A 21,201-nucleotide genomic window follows, 5' to 3' on the forward strand; every position below is an offset into this window, starting at 1 on the left:
TCCTCGTAATTCAAATACTGTACGTACTAAATGCAGTATTTTCATATTGAATTTTACGTATTTACGCTCATACATAATGTTTTTACTCTATATTACTGCATACAATTACCGTTGGGAGAAATTAAATTTCTGAACCTCTCTGTAACGGACACCTCTCAATAACGGACAAAAATGCATGTCCCATTGGTGTCCGTTATTCAGAGGTTTCACTATTATAATAGGATATCTGTGCTCCCCATTCGTTAAGGTTACCGATGAAATTTGATGTTTGGGCTTTAAGTACTCGTAATTAGACATATATTTCACTTTTTACTACATTTTCCCCGTGCAAAGAAAGGATAGCATTTTTATAAATATTACAATTGTGTACACGTATATACACATATTACTTAAAGCATGCAAAAGTTACTGTCGGGGTAAAACTCTGTTAACTCACCTAGGGAGGGACAAGGGGGCCATGTTAAAATAATTGAAAATTACCGATATTAATTGTCGAATCTGTAGTCTTCGCTGTCGCTGAGATGAGCAGTTACAGTTCCGGTGACGTTTCTATCCAAATTCACCCCTACTATTACTCCTGACAGTGGAAGCACGGTGACAAGTAAAAATAATTGAAAATGACCAATATTCGTGTCGAATCCATAGTTTTCGTTGTCCCTACATTGGTTGGTGACCATTTTGGTGCTCTTTAAGTCGAAAGTCAGTCAGCCAGTTGGGATAAGATCTTGTTTGAAATAAATTTTGCAACATGGTTAGTTTCTGCTTTAAGGTTTTTATCAAGTCAGTTCAAAATTTATGCCAAGAATATAATCTCTTATTAATTTTCATAATAAAATTTTCATTGAAGTTCGTATCATGAAGGGTAATGGAGTTTAAATATTTTCTATAAATTTAATTTTCTCGTGCCAAGAACAGGCATTTGAGCTAGTAGGCGGATAAAATTCTTGCTCCTTAACCTCGACGTTGGCAATTTAAAACCTGTATACCGCTCTTCGGAAAGCAATTTTTTGTCTCTGGTACTCGAATGCAGGGACAGTATTTTTGAACATACAACTATAATGATTTCTTTTAAAAATGCCATGTTTTATTGTTATTGTTTTCAGTGTAATAGTATTTTTTAACCACTGAGTTTAATCAAGTTTAACCAAGAATAACCAAGTTTAAACGAAAAATATGGATGATACTTCGTAGCACAAAGAGGAAAGTATTCAATGTATCTTGAAACATTACTTCCTGAAATTCTCATCTTCTTGAGTATTCCTTGCCCCTTTCAGTAACAATAAATGTTACTGGTAATCAAGATCGTACGCAGGGAGAGAGTCCTAGAGGACTGTATCTCACCTCTAAATCCCAACTTTTCTGTGCATGTAGTCAAAATTTCAGGTTAATTTTACAAATTTTTATATAATTTATTGAATTTGAGCCCACCCCCAAAATAAATTCCTGCGTAGATCCCTGCTGGTAGTAGTAACTAAATGAGTGTGAATATATTTTTTAGACAGAAAAGTAAAATGTAATATTTTTCGAGTGGAAAAAGATCAACAACAATGAAATAATACAACACTTAGAGCTGAAAAATCTTATTGTTTAAACGTATAAGCCCAAAGTCGAAAATGACAATATTAATTATTAGTTCATACATTCTTACTTAGATATTAGCTTCTTTAAACTTTTGAAATCACTCTTGGATAAGGCTCCCAGATTTTCAGACTAAAATAAGACGGGGATTTTATGTATATGAAAATATTTAGATATCCATAATTATGAAAAAGGTATGGGTAATGTTTTCTTGTTCAAAAGGCTGCATTTACAATGACTATTTCCCAAGATGACAGTATATGAGAATTTTGAGATCTAATTTTAGTGATTGTTTTACACTTATTAGTTACGTTAATAATGTATGTACATGAAAATGTACAAAGCTATATTGCATGACATCACGTTGTTTTATTTATATGACTTCAGAATCATACTTTTCATATATTTCACATTATTTTTTTATAATTTAACAAGTTTTTACAACAATCGCAAAAGGCCACACTTCATGACTCTGAAGGCTGCAGGTTACGGTATTAGACCACGGTTTTCTACTTGTTTTGTGGTGAAATATCAGAATTAATTAAATAAAAGGTTAACACTCTCCAGAAGTGAGTGACGTAGAGCACATCATTCCTATTAGTTCTGTATCGATGACTAAAGCGAAATTTCTTAAATATATTTAACGAATGATATTAACGTATGTTTAAGAGCAGAAACAGAGACATTCCGAATTTTCAAGCTTTCTTTCTTTTTGGGGGGGGGGGGCAGAGGTAAAAGTGGATTTGAAGAGGTAGGGAGACGCATGACGTCCGCCGACCCCGTGCCTATCTTTGCCAATTGTTATTTTTTTTAGAAAGTGGGGGATGCCACAAATATTGTCTGGAAGTGGGCGGACAGCGTCCCCCCGCGTTCCTCGCACTTTTACCCCTGGGGGAGAGAGATAATAGAAATTCAGGAATGTCCCAGCTAAACGAAACGTCTGGGAGCCCTACTCTTGGAGTATATGGAACCGAACTTATAAGACATCACCAGCTCATACTCCATCATAACGTATCATTTGCTTTAATTAACAATATCTATGATTTGGTTATCGTTGCTTCTGGTATTCTGCTCGATACATTGACCACAAGTATAGTGCAATTTCGTTTGGAACCCAGATTAACTATATAACGCTTTTCATTCGATTGGCCGACAGTAGTTGTTTTCGTTGCAATAGTAAATTTAATAAATCCAAATATCGTATTATAAGGTATTACAGCATATTGTATAAGAATGTTGTTCTTCCCTAGAGTAACACTTCTAAAACACGAACACGTAAAATAAAATAAATTATACAACGGTCATTGCGGAAATCATGTCAACTTTTCTTTTTTCGAAAATGGGAACGAAACAAGAAATTCTGAGATATGCAAATTATTCAATATATTAAAGCATATACATACAGAATTAAACATACTAAATTATAAAATAACAATAAACAAAATATTAATGGAATAAAATAAAAGAATAAGGAAAAGTTATCTGCTACAGAAATCGACAAATCAAATTAAAGATTAATACATGTATAGAAGGACCCTAGACTTTACTGCTATGTTTCTGGTCTTTACGCATAATTGTTATTATAATTGTAACGCTTTTAATGTAGTTCAAGGTAATACACGTATGAAACGATCGATTCGTTGTACTCATTTTTTTCTCGTAAGAAAAGAAAGAATGTTATGACTCTTGCACTGTCCCTCGTATTATTACAGTACGAATGTTGTGTGACGGTCATTCTTAGCCCCCCCCCCCCAAAAAAAAAAAGACTGTACTTTGCTTATGGAAAAACGTCTTGTGAAAAATTTCTTAAATGTACAAAATATATCGATTCTTCATATCTTCCTGAACATAGGTCGTAACTGCCACAACACCAGAAAAGAAAACAGGCCTTAAATAGGGTTTCCTACCAACGAATATTTATAACCTCAGTATTGTTATTTGTAATTAAATGTCACTATTATTGGACAAATCATTAACATTTGAACTTGTTTAAGATATTTAATCAATAAAATTGTTATATAATTAATTAGCTAGGTGATCCAAAGTTAGATTTTTTAATATACTCTGTCGAGAAAAAGAGACATCACGATCGTGGAAAAATGGCGCACGAATGAAATAATGGGACCATTGCCGATCTGTGGAATTGAACGTTAGGAAAATATACCCCGGGAACATGCTGGATTTCATATGACAGTATCACAGCAAATGATACTGTAACGAACCTATCTTGTGTTTGTTCGTACTGTGAATTTCACATCAGAAACGTACAGTATTGAGTTTGATCACCCAAGTAGCAATATAGATTGCATACTATATTCCGATACTGCTGATGAGGCAAACTAGCCTCTCCTAAGTTAATATATATCACCCTTGCACGAACATCCATCGAAGGTCATCCAGAATTTCAGTTGGCTGATTTCAGGTTGTAATCGGACGTCCAAGGGCTCTATATGCATGGTATTCATAAGTTCATATCAAGTATTCATAGTGTGTCTCTTGTCTACGCTACATACTGTCCATTTTGTGGAGCAAGATTGTGATGACGGTGCCAGATTCTTGGTGTGGGACAGTATCATGTTATTGGTACCCTTCCTATATTTCTTTAGGATAGCATGGCGGATGAGATCTATTGAGACACCATTCTGCAATAATGTGTGTGATGCACATGACCCGAAGTTTCGTATGGACGATAATGACCACCAATGCAAGAAATACATGGTGGAGGACTACTTGGAAACAATGATATCACACGTGCGGAATGACCTCAACGCTCGCTGATTCTTAATCATTTGAGCATGTCTGTGATGTCCTTGGACGTCCGGTTGAAACCCAAAATCTGCCACCTGTAACTATGGAGGACCTTGGATGGGTGTTTGTCCAAAATTTGGATGAAAGAGCTTCTGACTGGTCTTATCCACAGTAACGAAATACAGTTTGCAACCTGTATAACCATTCGGTAATCAAACTCAATACTGGGCATTTCTAGCGATGACAAATGGAATCGATGTGAAATCTACAGGATGAACTCTCAAAAATAGTGTTTTACAGTGTCATATGAGACTCAGGGTAGTCCCTGCTAACCTCACAAACATTTGATTCTGCAGATCAGCATCATCCCCTGTTTTAATCCCTGACAGTTTCCTATTATGTCCCTTAACTTCTGAGCACAAGTGTATTAAAAATCCATCTTTGGTTTACAATAATTTACTTATATTAATTAAACGTCTTAAACAGCTTCAACTTTTGATAATTGTACAATGAAAGTTACAGTTAATTAGAAATGACCACATTCAAGCAAGGAAGATTGGTTGGTAGGAAACTATCTAGTTTAAGGTTGTTGTAGCTATTATAACTTACATTCAGAATGATGTGAAGAATCAAAATATCGCATATTTAAGAAATTTAAAAGAAACCATTTTTCCATTAGATCATTTGAAGGATTCAGCATAAATGTAACACACAGCAATTACAATTTTAAAAAAAGTAGAGTAGGGGTGCCCAGAGGCAGATTTTAATGTGGGTACCATCTGTAAATTTTAAGGTGGAAATGTGATTCTTTATTGAAAATGACGCAATTGAAGGCTAATTATGCCATAATGATACTTTTAAGAACAACAAAAAAGTTTCGAAATTGAATGAAAGTTAGTCTACGAAGTAATTTATCTTGGGTTTGTCACAATCTACTCCGATCTCTTTTATACTTTTTTGAGGTAAGGGTGGTAAATTTCAGGGAGGTATATTGCGGTATTTCTATAGCATAGAGAACATCTCTATTAGCGGATCATGAAGAAACAAATGCCCAAAGATAAGACATAAATCAATTGATAGTTCTTATTCAACTGAACAAAATGACATACGTTAAGGTAAATACTTTTATAAATCTTCCGAGAAAAATTGTCAAGGAACAATTTTTATAGTGCTAATAATGTCATTCGTGCCCAGGCTTAATAAAGTGAAACTAATATGGAAACATGATTTATCAAATATATCATTAAGACATTAACAATAGAAATGTATTGCAAATTAAATTTATCATTAACTGTTAAATTTTAAATATTTTTCAATTAATGTTTTTGAGAGTTCTATATATATATTTTTTTTCGAAATAACACGAGAACTTATTATATTACTTATTTCTACAAATAAGATTGTAATCAAATTGTTAAACATTCATATTCCACAACCTGAAAGATAATGTATCGATTTTCATTTGTGTCTGAATATTCCTGACTTAGTAACAGTTTTAACATAACTAATATATTTACCGTATTATTATTTGTCCTCTCTGAGATGTATTCACGCTCGACTGACTCCAACTGACTTATTCTCTTACCTTTTTAACATTTTTGTTTCGCCACAACTCATCGAATTTCTATTATATTCTGATGCAATCACAGATCAATTTTTCTCAGCTCATCCAAGATACCAAGTTGAAGAAGATGGAGCAATCAAGAAGAAAAAGGAAAACAATAACACGCAACACGAAACTATTAAATTTCCTGATGCAATGAAGGTTGAAACTTACATCACATAAAGTTTCCTTGTGAACATACTGCAATTAAAACATTCGCTGCTGCTTCTCAAAGACATTTTGGGTCTGTACATTTTTTGTATTTGCTATAGTATTGGAGAAATAAACTGTAAGTATTTGGACTATTATTACATCAAGAAAGAAGTACATCAGAATAATGGGAAATTACGAAGTTATGATTCATGCAATTCATAATAGGTTAATGAATCAAACGAAAGTAGTAAATACTCCGAAATTATTTAGAATTAAATTGTGACGTTATGGCGAGATTTTGCCCGTAGGAAATTTCTGTCTGCGAGTTTTGGCTCAACGATATTTGGTTTGCGAGGTTTTGGCCATGCAAGATTTTAGTCCGTGAAGTTTTAGACAGCGAGGTTTTGCCCAGGCGTTGTTTTTTAGTGATGAGGCTTTGGCCACGCAATATTTTGTCCCGCAAGGTTTTGGGTAGCGTTGTTTCTGCCATGATATTTTGGTCGTATGCCTTTTCATAATTTGACGGTTCTTACACGAAAATGAGGCAAAGACATAGATAAATGAGAGTGGGAAAAAAGGTTTGTGATTGTAGTAATTCACAAATATAGAGTATATATTGTTGCACACAAGGAAAGTAACAAATAGGGCTACTCCGATATTATTTCGAATTAAACTGACTTTTTTCGGGAAATAAAGTAGTATTGAATTGCAATTGACATATGCCACCTGGAACAGAGACTCAGTAAAATTTTCTTAAATTAATGTCTACAAGACAATAACTTATTAGTATGACTCATTAGTTTAATTAATAAGTTTTAAAGGACCAGTTTACTATTTTATTTTTAACAGTGTTCTCCTCATCTTACACTCCCCACTCCGAAATATAGCTGGTGTGCTGACTTCAAAAAATTAGGAATTTGCAAATGTTAGAAGAAGAGTAGATGAGATTGTATGACAAGAACATCAGATGTGCAGTTACGTATCAAAATCCTACTATGTAATTTGGATCCTTCATTTTTTTTTTTTTTTTTTTTTACATAAAGTTACACATCGGAAAGAAAATGGTGATATTATGAAATCTCACCATATTTTCAATAATCTATGAGTTTTTTACATTAACGTTGCTGTATAGGTAAACTAATTCTTACTGTGTTAATTATAATATCCTATGTTACGAAACTGCACGTTTTTTCTGTGGACTTTGAAGTAAATGCTGAAAGGAGTAAGAGTACTTATTTAGAAAGATATACAGGATGTTTCGAAACAACATGGACAACGTTTGGAAGATGATTCCTGACACCAATAAAACACAAAGTATAGACCAACCTGGGTGCACAAATGCTTCCTTTCGGAGTTATAGTCTGCCGAAAATATAAAAAAAATGAACTTTAAGGGCCCATAGCTCCAAAACTATGGGACCTATCGTAGTCGGGTCAAGACTTCACGTAGGACGTAACATGTGCACTATCCAAAAATACATGTTTCAGAATCCTAAGATACTCACGCACTGATTTTTGTGGAGGTAGTTCGGCTACACGCATATAATTTGTAGTACTCACAAACTACCTCTACAAAAATTGTTACGGAAGTACCGCAGGATTCTGAAACATGGATATATGGATAGAGCACATATTAGTTCCTAAGTGGTCTTGACCCGACTAAGGTAGGTCCCACAGTTTTGGAGCTATGGACATTTAAAGTTATTTTTTCATGTTTTCGGCAGCCTATAACTCTGAAAGGAAGCATTTGTGCACCCAGGTTGGTCTATACTATTTGTCTTATCTTGGTGTCAGGAATCACCTCCCAAACGTTGTCGGTGTTGTTTTGAAACAGCCTGTATATATTCCCCATTACTGAAACACTTTACAAAAAAGTTAAAAAAAAACAATAATAAACGTATCGGAAGATATTATTTTCACAAAATGTTTTAAGATAATAAGATTTCAAAGAATTACATTTGAATATATAGGGTATATGAAAAGTCCATGGCCATGGGCCCACTAAATGAGCAAAGATATGGAAAAGGGGGAAGAGATTAAACTTGCTGGTAATTAATAGGTGGTTTTCAATCTAAAATATTGAACTTTTTTCAATGGCACCTGCCGTTTGAGCTCCACATTGGAAAAGTGTTGTATGATAAATTAAGAAACGTTTCCAGTTCAGAAGGCGTAAGAATGTCAAATAAAAGCATGTAAAATAGAGCGAAGACATATACATTGATATGTGATGAGTCCTACAACATCTGAAATCCATTTCCCAGCAATAGTGTATTGTTGGTATGGAGAAGGCCCAAGGGAATAACCTGGTGAACTAGCAACATTGCTCTTTCCTTTAACATAGGGTACCTTACCATTCTGGAGCCCAAACGTCTGGTGTGATGGAAAAAATTCCACGAGTTTAGATTGAAAATAAGCTTTTTCCAATAACTTTCCTTTCTTTCCATATTTCGTAAATATGTAGGGGAAGGTGGGGCGGAACGCGGTACCTAACATAAATGGCTATGTAAGGGTAATAAAACTGAAAGAGAGTACTGAAAATGAAGTTAATATTTTGTTTGAAGTTTTAGGTACAAAAAGCAAAGGTTGGTTGATGTGTGCCCAAACCTAAGGACGCACACGTGTCTATCGAAAGTAATGATTTTACGCATGGACGTGAACAGACGGGGTACAATGGGGTACACTGAGATACGGCTGGAAGTAGCCTATTTACAAACGTAAACTTGTTTGTCGTCCTCACTATCTACACCTGCACAAGAATTATGTGACCCAAGTCTGCACAGCATACACGAAAAATATCCCTCCTTACCTGTATATTAAGAATACCAGCCAGCACAATAAAGGCATGTAGCGTCTTCTGATGTACTAGCTCAATTTATTCTCCCTTGTTGCTGCTGTCAGCTCTCCTGCATACTGATGTGTATGATCTGTTCTCTTCACCAGCTTCTCCTTGCCCTGCTGCTTCCTCTTCTTTCATCCACTTTTGCTTCCTCTTCCAACGCTGCTCGATAAGACGATTATGTCAAAATCACTGTTTTTAATTGGATTTTGGTCAGTCTCCCGCCACCAGTCTTAACTCTGGGGAAAGATAAAATATCCTTCAGTGACATGTGTAGAAATGTTGTCACGTCCGGAATGCTTGTTCCTCTGGTTGAAGGTCCTGGAATCGGTTCGTCGAGAGGTCTACTTCTTGAAATCGTGGTCACATCTTGGATATGTGATTCTGTGGATGACGACGAGGGTCCTAGTTTTGATGCTGCAAGGGAACAACTTCCTGTAACAATTTGTAGTCATTTCTCGATGGTTTGGGTTTCTTCTTTTGGTTGCAATTTGATATCCATAGCCCATTTCAACCCTACTCCGTTCCACCCCGATATACATGTTGGTGCTTCATATAGTGTCAGTGGTATCTGCATGGGAAAGATTACACACTATAGTTACTAAAACATACAACAACTATGATACTCTAAAACTATAATTACGGCTTCAGCATTCTGTGCATTCTTATTTCAGTTTCCTTGAGCTTTGTTCTTATTTATGTTGCAACAGACGTCGAAAAACAAATACTAAAAGGATTGACACATGCCACACGCCTTCTCCAACACTTACGCTGCTTTCTTCACACACCAGTAGAGAGTCGACATTCAGTTTCCTGCTGCTTCCTCAAATCTGCAGCACCATAGTGGAGAGGTACCCCATTCCAGCCCGTTCTGCCCCGCCTTCCGATACTCATAAATGAGTTGATCCATGATCCTGAACTTCTCATATAGTCTTTAGAGTATAATTTCTTATTCTTCTTTGTAGAACTTAGAATAGACGTAAAACATCTCGTCGATAAAAAGGAAAGTACAAAGGACAAAACTTCATAATTGTAGGTTGATCCGTATCACATGCAATCGCACAAGAGAATTGTTTCACAAATTTTACCTAAAGAGGATAATTTTAAATTTATATTTCTTACATGATTCATCCATATGTACTGTTGCTTGTTTGGCATGGCCTTGTGACATTCCAATTGTGCTGTTTCATGGGTGACCTTTTTTAATTTCAAAGTTATTATTTGCTATTTTCATTATAGTAAACGAGAAAAAGTATTTAAAGTTTTCAACTAACAAGTAAACCACTTCCGAAGTCTAACACTCCGATTTTGATCAAATTTGGTAGGTAGATACTATACATAAAATAAACGAATAAGTGTTTTTTTTTTTTTTTTTTTACATTTTCTGCGGGAAAACGGTTTCAGGGGTCAAAAGCCCCCACCCAAAATTTTGAATTTGACACCCGAAAGGCAAAACCAAGTGGACCGAAGTAAATGAAATTATGCACAGATATTGTAGACATAAAATGAGGGAAAATGGGCTTCGTATTTTCCTGAAAAGAAAACGGTTAAATGGGGCACGGACCCCTCCAAACCTTTGACCACGAAATATCAAAAGTGCTAGTAACAGTAGCCCTATGTCAGATGTTTGTAAAGGACATGAAGAATTCAACGAAACTTTGTGTATGGACAATACGCAAAAAATAAACGAACACGAGTTTTACATTTTCTGCGGAAAAATGGTTTTAGGAGGAAGAATCCCCCACCCAAAATTTTGTAAGTTGAAGCTCGAAACGCAAGAAGAAATGGACTGAAGTGAATTAAATTGTGCACAGATATTGTAGACGTAAAATGAGGGAATACGGATTTCGTATTTTCATGGAAAAAACGGTTGGGTGGGACACGGATCCCTCCAAACCTTTGATCATGAAATATCAAAAGTGTTAATAACAGTATGTCAGAAGTGCATAAAGGACATGAAGAAATGAAACCAAACTTTGTCTTAGGACAATAAGCACAAAATAAACGAATACCGGTTGTTTTATTTTCGGGGGAGAAACGGTTTTAGGGGGCAAAAGCCTCTGTCCAAAATTTTGGAATTTCATACCCGAAAGGCAAGAAGAAGTGGATCGAAATGAAGAAATTGAGCACAGACATTGTTGTCACAAAATGAGGAAATACGGGTTTCGTATTTTATTGAAAGAAAAAAATGTTTGGTGGACCAAGGCGTTGAGTGGCGGAAGGAGTTAACCGAAGGGAATGAAATTGTATGTAGATATTGGATATGTAAAATAAGGTCTTTCGTGTTTCACAAGTGTCTCCATCCGATTTCTTCCAAATTGGCAGATCAACAACAAGCACAAATAGTATAGCATATTTTATAGTATTTTAGGAAGCACATTTAACCTTTACAATGTTTTTAGAAAAAAAAAATCACGTGTCGGTTATATTCTGTTTGCTGTTGATGTGCGAAATTTAAAGCAAAACAAATAGGGAAACTTGAGAAACACGAAAGAGCTTATTTTACACAGGGTCTATACAATATATACACACAATTTCATTTGCTTCGGTCCACTCCTTTCTACGCTATTACATGGTAATCTTTACTTTTTTTTCGAATGGGGCCTAGGTCCCAACATCATTTTCCCGCAGAAATTAAAACACGTTTCATTTATTGTTTTGCAAATTGTCCCTATACGAAGTTTCGTTGCAATTCTCCACATTCTTTAGGAACTTCTGACATAGTCTTATTTGCACTTTTGATATTTCGTAATCAACGGTTTAGAAGGTCCGTGCCTCACTCAACAGCTTTTTTTCCAGGAAAAAACGAAACCCAATTACCTCATTTTACGTGTACAATATCTGTGCACAATTTCATTCTATTTCGTGCACTTCTTCCTGCCTTTTGGGGCTCAAATTTCAAAATTTTCAGTGGGGCCTTTTGCCACCTAAAACTTTCTTTCCGCAGAAAATAAAAAAACAGTATTAGTTTATTTTTTGCGTATTGTCCCTACACAACGTGTCGTTCCAATTCTTCATGTCCTTTAAGCACTTCTGTCATACCGTTATTAGCATTTTTGATATTTCACTATCAAAGATTTGGTGGGATCTGTGTCCAACCAAACGGTTTTCTTTTCTATGACTACAATATGTGTTTACAATTTCATTTACTTCAGTTCACTTCCTCTGGCCTTCCGGACCTCAACTTTCATAATTTTTTGGTGGGACTTTGATCCCTAAAACCGTCTTTTCGCAGAAAATAAAAAATCCGTATTCGTTTATTTTTGCGTACTGTTCATACACAAAGTTTCGATACAATTATTTATGTCCTTTACACACATCTGACATGCTATTACTAGCACTTTTGATATTTCGTGTTCAAAGGTTTGGAGGGGTCAGTGCCCCACCTAACCGTTTTTTCCAGGAAAATACGAAACCCGTGTTCCCTCTTTTTATGTCTGTAATATGTGTGTACAACTTCGTTGACTTCGGTTCACTTGTTTTTCCTTTCGGGTATCAATTTCAAAATTTTGGGCGGTGGTTTTTGACCCCTAAAATCGTTTTTCAGCAGAAAATAAAAAACACGCGTTCGTTTATTGCATGTGTAGTATCTGCCTGCCAAATTTTATCACAATCCGAGCGTTACACTTCGGAAGTGTTACTTGTAAGTAACTTCTTAAATAAAATTATAATATACGTTACTTAAAGTGTTATGAAACTATCCATTATAAACACCTGCTAAGTTGAAATTAATATGTATTTTAGATAGTTCCGATATTAATCTATACCTCTAATTAGAAACTCACACATGTACAGAGTTGACCACTTATCTTGAAAAATACTTGTAATTTTAGAACTAATAGATAAAAACGCTAAAATTTCGTTCAATCCAAATGTGAATAGAATCGTTTTAACATACTATGCAGTACAACAACATAAACAGTGCTTTCAATCCAACATAAAGTTACATTTATAAAGGTAACTAAGAAAGTTCTGTAGCTTTTCACCTACTACTTTCAAACATCAATATGTCACCTAAGACGTATTTCGAAGATCAAGAATAGTCCCCATCAGCATCGACAATCTTCTTCCAACATTCTGGAAGGCTTTGGATTCTAACATGGTAGAACTTGGTGGGCCGTGAAGAGAAGAAAGTAACAAGTGCATTTTGCACCTATACTAAGGATTCGAACTGGCGTCCTCTAAATGATTGTCAAAGGAATGGGACAGGTGATAATCGGAAGGTCCAATGTCTAGGGAGTATGGCGGATGCAATAGTGTTTCCCATCCAAGGCGTACAATGGTGTCCCTGATCATCCTATCCATGCCGGGCTTAGCGTTGTCCTCTAACAGGAGGACCCCTTTTGCGATTCAGAAGTGTTGGCTCCAGAGTTTTGAGTTTTTCTTGAACACGGCTCAACTGCTGACAGTACACAGCTGCATTGATGCTCTGAGAGCCGGTAGCAGTTCCCGATGCACGATGCAGCGAGAAGTCCACCAAACACACAGGAGGAATTTGTTCTGGTGCAGTACTGGTTTCAGCTGTTTTGGAACCGGTTCATGGAATTCTAACCAATGACGACGGCGCCTTGGAGCTTCGTACAGAATCTACTTCTAATCACATGCCAACACCCTATCCAGAAATGGCTCCTTCCTCAGACGAGACAGCAAAGAAACAAAGGTGTCTGCTGGCGTTGTCTTCTATCCCGGAGTCAAATCATGTTTGACCCATCCACCTAACCTTTAGTGTTTTCCAAATTGATGGAGGAGCTGCCGAATGGTTTCTCCACTCACACTGAATTGTAATTCCAGTTCCTCAAATGTCTGGCCACTGTTCACCTTAATTATTCCCTACTTCCTGAAGATCTTCATTTTGTACATGTGTTGGTTTTGGGGCACGTGGTGCTTCTTCGAGTGTCTCGTCACTTCCGTATTGATAAACCATTGCTGCAGTGTCCGCGTAGTCACTAAAGGTCTGGCATATCTTCCACTCTGCTGCAGCGGAGTTTGACCCCAGTTTGAACCTGTGCAGCATACACGCCTTTATGACGCTCTGCGGATGTCCCATGTTCAATCTGTCCTTACGCAAGTTCGTGGTATAACTGAACTGCTACAACCAAGTAGTATGCTGGATACACCCAAATATACAACTGACCTTCGCCTTATCTCCATTCGCATTCAACTCGATTATCAATTGAAGACAGACCTCAACAGGGATGAAAGATGATGGCAAAACAAGTAATATAAGAATAGAAACGAGTGTCCGGAAATGCGTGATTTTGGAGACAGGGGCCGCCGACAATTTGTCGCAACGGTACAAAAATTGGCATAACTCGAGAAGGAAATGTCGGATTAAGGTACGGTCAAAGGCAATGTGCTTTATTTTTACCTGCAGATTTCATTAATGTTGGAGTGGATTGAAAGCAGGAGTGGCGCAATGCTAGCCCCCAAAGAAATATAGAATATTTCAAACATCTGCAACAAACATGCGACGAGAAATTGGTAACTGTGTCCATTACGGATGTTTCGGATAATTATGATTCGGATGTTTCGGGTAGCCACTAGCTTAATTATGAGCTGCATATAGTAATATGCTGTGAAAGAAAGAGGTATCTACGTGATGTGACTGTGCATGTTTGAAAGATGGAAAGGTAGGGTGGGCAATCACAAAAGAAGGAATCCGAGGCGAGGAACTACTATTATCACATGCGATAGTACAAAAATTACACGGTAGGAGTGTGAAAGAAAGCCGTAGCAGGACGGCAGTAAATGTACCGTGGAGAGATGGAGTGGGACAACAAAAACGTGACCCGCGATCCACTCTGACCCACCATGCGATATTAATCGACTGACCCAGTCTGACCATTGAATTTACGAGTGGGTCAGTTGTGGTGGGTCATGGATCATTTCTCCGGTTAGTGTTAGTCGGTCACGAATCGTGGGTCATATAAGGACTTAGGTTCGAAATGTCTCACAACCATCCGATCTACGCTCAAACTTGTCTTACGTGACTCACGACCACTGACCTACTTCAACTCTCAGCGCAGACGAACACAAATGATTCTGGTTAGCTGTATGTTGGTCTACTTGAAATCATCTTAATGTATCACAAAAATTACAGACGACATTTATCGTGTGTATGAACAAAAGCAAGTGATGCAGTTATTTTCTTACACGTAATAGGTGTGAACACGTTTTCTGGTCGAAACAAAACCAACACAGGGAGAGTAAGTAGAGTGCCTGTAGGCGGTGTGCCAGACGACACTAACTATAGCACGCCCTCTCTACTGCAGTTCGAAAAATTCTTGTGTCTACCTCATCAGCTGTCAGTTGCCTTGAGGTGTTTCGTCAAATGCGGTTGATAAAGCGTGTTTTGAGTTGGTTAGTGTTGATAGACTGGTGTCGTATTAGTCGAGTTGTAGTTTGTGTGAATTACCTTTTTAGAGCAATGGAGTTTGCGTTTGACAAGCTCGCAGATATGGATTTAAGTATGGAATGGCGATTGGAAACAGCCTTGAAGCGGAGAGGTTAGTTATATCGTGCACGATTTCCACAAAGGAGACATCCCACGCGTTACATTTTCTCGCAAGTTTTCCAACGTTTGCGGAAAACGGGACAGTTATGATTACAATTTCACGACAGCGGGGGGCACAAAACTACCAGAAAGCCCGCTTTCGAAGAAGAGGTGCTTGCGCGTGTAAAGGAGTAACCTTCAACAAGCACTCGGGAAATAGCACATGACATGAGTGTGGCAGACAGTACTGTGTGTAGGGTACTACATGAACAGGAATTGCATTCCTACCATCCACAAAGAGTGCAAACACTGAGTGCAGCTGATTTCGACATGTGCAGCGCTGTGTGGCCGATCCTCAATTTCATGCCTCAGTATCGTTCACCGATGATGCCTGTTTTACCAGAGACGGTGTGTTTAATAGTCGTAATAGTCACGTGGGGGCCGGCGAAAACCCTTACGCAACAACTGTACGGAGCTATCAAAAGAAATTTGCAGTGAACATGTAGGCAGGCATCGTTGGTGACTACTTACTAACCCCCTATCTACTTCCTGTAGGTTTATCAGCACCAGTGTATGCTGTGTTTCTGCAGCATACGCTTCCAGAACAATTAGAAACCGCTTGTTGTTCGACAACAGATGTGGTTTCAGCATGACGGAGCGCCAGCCCACTTTGCTGCCGTTGCTCCTGCTTACCTCGACGAAACATTCCTAGATTGGTGGATCAGGCGAGAGGGTCTTGTTGCATGGCCTGCTCATTCGCTGGACCTCACCCCACCTGATTTCTTCTAGTGGGGCTACATAAAATGCCTTGTTGAAGAAAATCATGTACAGAGCAAAGAGGACATCCTGGCACACATCCTCGCTGCCAGTGACATCATCCCAACCACTCCAGAGATATTTGCTCGTGTACGACTAAGCTTTGTCGTACTGTCACATGTGCTAGTAGTAGTTCCTCACCTCGGATTCCTTCTTTTGTGATTGCCCACACTCCCTCTCCATCCTTCCCACGTGCATAGTGACCATCACGTACGTACCTCTTTATTTCACAGCATACTGTTGTATGCAGCTCATAATTAAGCTAGTGGCATCATTACTATCCGAGGCATCTGTAATGAACAAAGTTACAAATCTCTCGTCGCATGTTCGTTGCAGATGTTCGAAATATCCTATATTTCTTTGGTGGCTACTCTTGCGCCACCCCTGCTTTCAATCCATTCCAACATTAATGAAATCTGCAGGTAAAAATAATGCACATTGCTTTTGACCGGACCTTAAGCCGACATTTCCTTCTCGAGTTATGACCATTTTTGTACCATTGCGACAAATTGTCGGTGGCCCCTATTTACAAAATGACGCATTTTCGGGCAATCGTTTCTATCCTTAAATTGCTTTGTTTTGCCATTATCTATCATACCTCTGAGTTTTCATAGCATCACGGATCACCCTGTACATAGATAGATAGATAGATATCGTCCTTTCCTTTCCAAGTCGGGGTCAGAATTGGGATTTTAACGGAATCTGAAGTGTCCGGTTTATCTCAGTCATTAATATCGGTCATATAAGGCGTCTTCGTTTGGAAATTAGGATCGTGTATCGTATTCCATTTGACATCGATTCGCATCAATGACGTACTAGAGATCCCAATCACCACCGACTGTTATCATCTTCAGTTTGCAATATTTGTCTTGATGAGAAAACAGGTTCCAGCGTATCACATTCTGACATGTATGACTAGAGTACATAACTTTCAGGGGCTATGGGGGAACGATCATTCTACTTCCGGTTCAACGACGTTGTGAATCGTAAGAGTAAGCATATTTCCACCTTTCAATATGTCCTTCCACTTGTGCAAGTTTCAATGAGATACTCGCCGAGGAGTTGGATAGCTTTCCTTGTAAGCACAATCTATGTTCCTTTGGAATTGCATTTTTTTTTTTTTTTTTTAGTTAAATAGTATTTTATAAAAAGTTTAAACTTGAACCATAAAATTATGTAATGATGTATGGTGATGGTTTAGTTTCGAGCTTTCATTAGTTGTTAACTAATCATGTTTTTGTCCCATCTCGAATTTAAATATGTACTTCTCGGTTCGTAGGCATAGGAGAAAGCATAAAGCGTGCATTTTACATAGTATAAAACGTTGGTTAAGAAAATGTAATTGTTAATGTAATTGAAAACAATTAACCAATTTGATAGTTCCAGAAACACTAATAGTTAGTTCATCCGTGAAATGGGTATCACGCATAGATTTTTACATTTGTAATGAATTAATTGTTCGAGATTGATGTTTCGAAAGCAGTTTGAAGCTATCTAAATTTACGTAGAAAGAGAAAATTTGTTCTAAAAACCTTTTAGTTTCCTGGATATTTCAAAGTGAATGTCAGATGAGATTGGCAAAAGTGTAGAAAATAAAGAGGTCTAAAACGATCAAAAGTCATTTTGTAAATATAATACGAGTACAATTTAGTTATTATTAAGAACAAATCCACTTACTTTTATGCAATTTAATATTCATGAATATTTATTAAAGTTATACGAGATAAAATGAGAGCATATGGAATTCCTGTGCCGCTGTCTTGACATGCCATTTCGAAAGTGAAACCGATGCTGAATCGACGGGTGATTTAGTATGTTGTAAGGATTGGTCTCAAAATACTGATAAATACTGATTCTGAAAAATCAAGATTTCATGTAATTAACTCGATACAACCGCAGTATTTTGGGTGTTTTTCCAGGCTTATAATATTAAATTATAGTAGTCATAAAAAAGAAACAATTGTAAAAGTTGTCTACGCATGAACTTTGAGAAACATTGTGAGAATATTAATATTTAACGTTAATTTCTTAAGGGTGCTCATAATTTGTGTTTATATTCGGTTACTATACTATTATTATTATCTACACTCATAAATGAACATTAGCATGAACATAAAGTATATTAAAATGTAGCTTAAATTTTTCTTATAGATTTTTAGTGTCAATATTCATGTTTTGTTTTTTCTTAAATTTCAGAGTAATTAAAACTGATTCAAAAGAAAACGAAAGACCAAGGACATGCCTTTTTTTAAGACATAGCAATGACCTTGAGTTTGCCTACAATAAATAGATTATAGGATACCAGTTATAGGCACACACGACTCCACAAAAATTCTAATTGTACTTCTAACTGTTGTTTCCGTAATAACTGGAACCTAAATAACACAATAACTTCAATACCATTTTTTATTAGTTATTTTGTTACAAGAAAGTAAGTCGAATACAGGAGTTATGATCACACTGAGAGACAGTAAAATTATTGTTTTTTTTTTTATGTAAGATTTGCTGGATTTCTATCTTCCTCTTGTTCTGAGTTTTAGGCTATAACATACGGGTAATAGGGATAACCGTAATAATAAGGGTAAGGATAAACATATTCAGTATATGCAGGTAATCCATTGCGGTAAATGTACGTTGTTTCTTCTTTCTTCAAGTCATGAGATGCAGCGAAAAACACTGCAGAGAGGAACAAGACAAAGAAAACCTAGAATTAAGAGAAGAGAAATATGAAAAATAGTTTCTCATAACCAAATAATATATCGTTAGACAATCTACCATATAGTATAAATATAACTTATAGTATAGCCAAATGAATAATAAATATATATTATCTCATTATATTCATGTAAGTGATATTTTAACATTACTTGATTTACTGTGAAGTGATTAATAAATATTGTTGTATCTTGTAAGAAGTTCTTTGCTTATAAACAACCTTCTGTAAATACTACGTAATGAAGAAAATTTGTAAATAGTAAAACAAACAGCTGGTCTTACAGCACCTTAATGTGATAAATTTATTCGATATCATTAGAAACAGTTAAATCTCATATATATTATTGATTTACGAATGACCGAATAGACTATGAAAACTATTTTCACTTTTATGCAAGAATGAAGGTACGTATTGAAAATTAAGTCAGAACTTCTTAGGAAATGGTTTGAAAACAGTTAATGGAAATGGTATTTCAATTGTAATCTCCTTGGGTGTGATAGTAGGTGCTTTCGACTTAACCCACTTTAAGACACTTTGAAATATGCTACTGATGCGGTACTTTTGTCTTGTTAAGGTTCACAGTATAATTAACCATTCATTTGATTATTAATAACAGAATATTGACAATTAGTGGCGGATCCACTGGTTGTAGATAGCAAACTACCTCACTCTGGTATATTTTTTTTAACTTTTAGTATTTAATTCGTTATGAAACATTTATATGAAAATTGGCTATTTTTCCCAGCCGATCCGGTCGTAGTACGACACAATCTAGCAAAATGTAAAGCAAATATGCCGCACTTAATAGAAATATATCATATGAATTTTATGTAATTTTGTTTCTAATTATTCGAACCGGTCCAAAGAAGCGAATGTGGGATTCGTCCTTTGCATGAAAAGCTGTACGAAGAAAGGATCGAACTCTTTAAACTTAAAATGTATATTTTAACCTTTGATACACAAAAAGATACCAGGATGGGATGCAGGACGGGATCCCAAGCATAATATATAATGCGCAATTTCTGTCACTTTGATATAAAAAAGAAAAATCTTATTGTTAGCAGCAAGATCATATAGATGAAACCTACAGTTTAATATAAACCATTCAACCACTATAATGAACTTTTATCCTTAATTCAGATCATGTTAGTACTCCTGCATTTCATTCATGATTTGAACTACGGTAGTATGTTAAACACACTATCACCAAGAATAGTGTAATTAATTGTTTCATGGATTGTTATAAGTTAAAACTTATAAAAATTGTTAAAAGTTTTAAAACCGCTATAACCTGAAAGTTTCCTTGATTCTGATTTATGAATAAATAAATAAATAAAAATTAAGGAATGCTGATCCCCTGAATGTACTATTTATGATTAGTGTAAATATCTCTCTCACTCTCTAGTGGATAATTGGATTAACAACCGAGTATTATATTCATGACAGTCCAGCTGTTCTAACTCAACGGACAGACTAATGCGAGTAAATATAGCGGTAGAAAAGATATTGTGCTCTCAGATTTGAGCCATTCTGAAATCCTAACCAATATGATTCTCTACTTGACTTTTCTAGCCTTGCAAAGGGAGTCATCTCATTCTAAAATAAATAAACTCATGATCTCTGTCATCATTCTCACTAAAGTTTTCATATACCACTCAAAATTTTAATGCATTCCCTACTGCCGGAAATTGACATGCTGCTAAGGAAAAAAAAAAAGTAGTGTCAGAATGCTTTTTAAAAAAACTGAAGAAAATATTTTCATATGATATAAATATTTCTAGCATTTGAATAATACTTACAACGTATTTCATCTTGAAGGTATGTGATGTATTAATGAACACTTCGAAGAATGTTGCTAATTCTGAGTGAACTTCTGATTCTGTATTAAAATCTCAGGTTATTTATAATCAAATTTATCTTTCTCTATGATTTATCTTAATATGTTTCTTCATTAAACATAAGAGCTTTAGCACACTCTCTCTACTTTATTCTGCTTTGTAGTTCCAGGCAAGGTTTCTAAGTGTTCTAATAGATTATACTTCGAGAAAAACTACTGACAAAAGTTCACTTTTAAATCACTCAGGATATAATTAACTATTTTAATTTTGACTGGAAGGAAGCACTTGGTTCTTTAGATTTATATCTAAGAACTATTTATGTAAATAAGAAGTATTTTAATTAAAAGGTTGTTTTATACGACGTTTAATTTACAATTAAATCTCTGTAAAAGCTACAAGACTACGTATAAGATATGTTGTG

At 36.1% G+C, this 21,201-nt stretch overlaps 2 long non-coding RNA genes across 2 annotated transcripts in view; both read right to left on the reverse strand.

The window, feature by feature from the left end:
- LOC145687319 (uncharacterized) overlaps positions 1-5,935 on the reverse strand; it is a 7,914-nt gene extending 1,979 nt beyond the window's left edge. Inside the window, exon 1 of the long non-coding RNA XR_014131675.1 lies at positions 5,844-5,935. This is a non-coding gene — a long non-coding RNA (uncharacterized LOC145687319). The remainder of the gene's footprint in view (positions 1-5,843) is intronic.
- A 12,767-nt stretch (positions 5,936-18,702) lies between these two features.
- On the reverse strand, positions 18,703-20,883 carry LOC145666293 (uncharacterized). The gene is made up of 2 exons (XR_014127709.1): positions 20,742-20,883; positions 18,703-18,930 (listed from the first exon to the last, which is right to left on the reverse strand). It is a non-coding gene; the product is annotated as an uncharacterized LOC145666293 (long non-coding RNA).
- Positions 20,884-21,201: the final 318 nt, after the last annotated feature.

The sequence above is a fragment of the Thermobia domestica genome, chromosome 1, assembly GCF_964235325.1.
Source record: "Thermobia domestica chromosome 1, izTheDome1.hap1.1, whole genome shotgun sequence".
Classification (NCBI taxonomy): Eukaryota; Metazoa; Arthropoda; class Insecta; order Zygentoma; family Lepismatidae; genus Thermobia; species Thermobia domestica.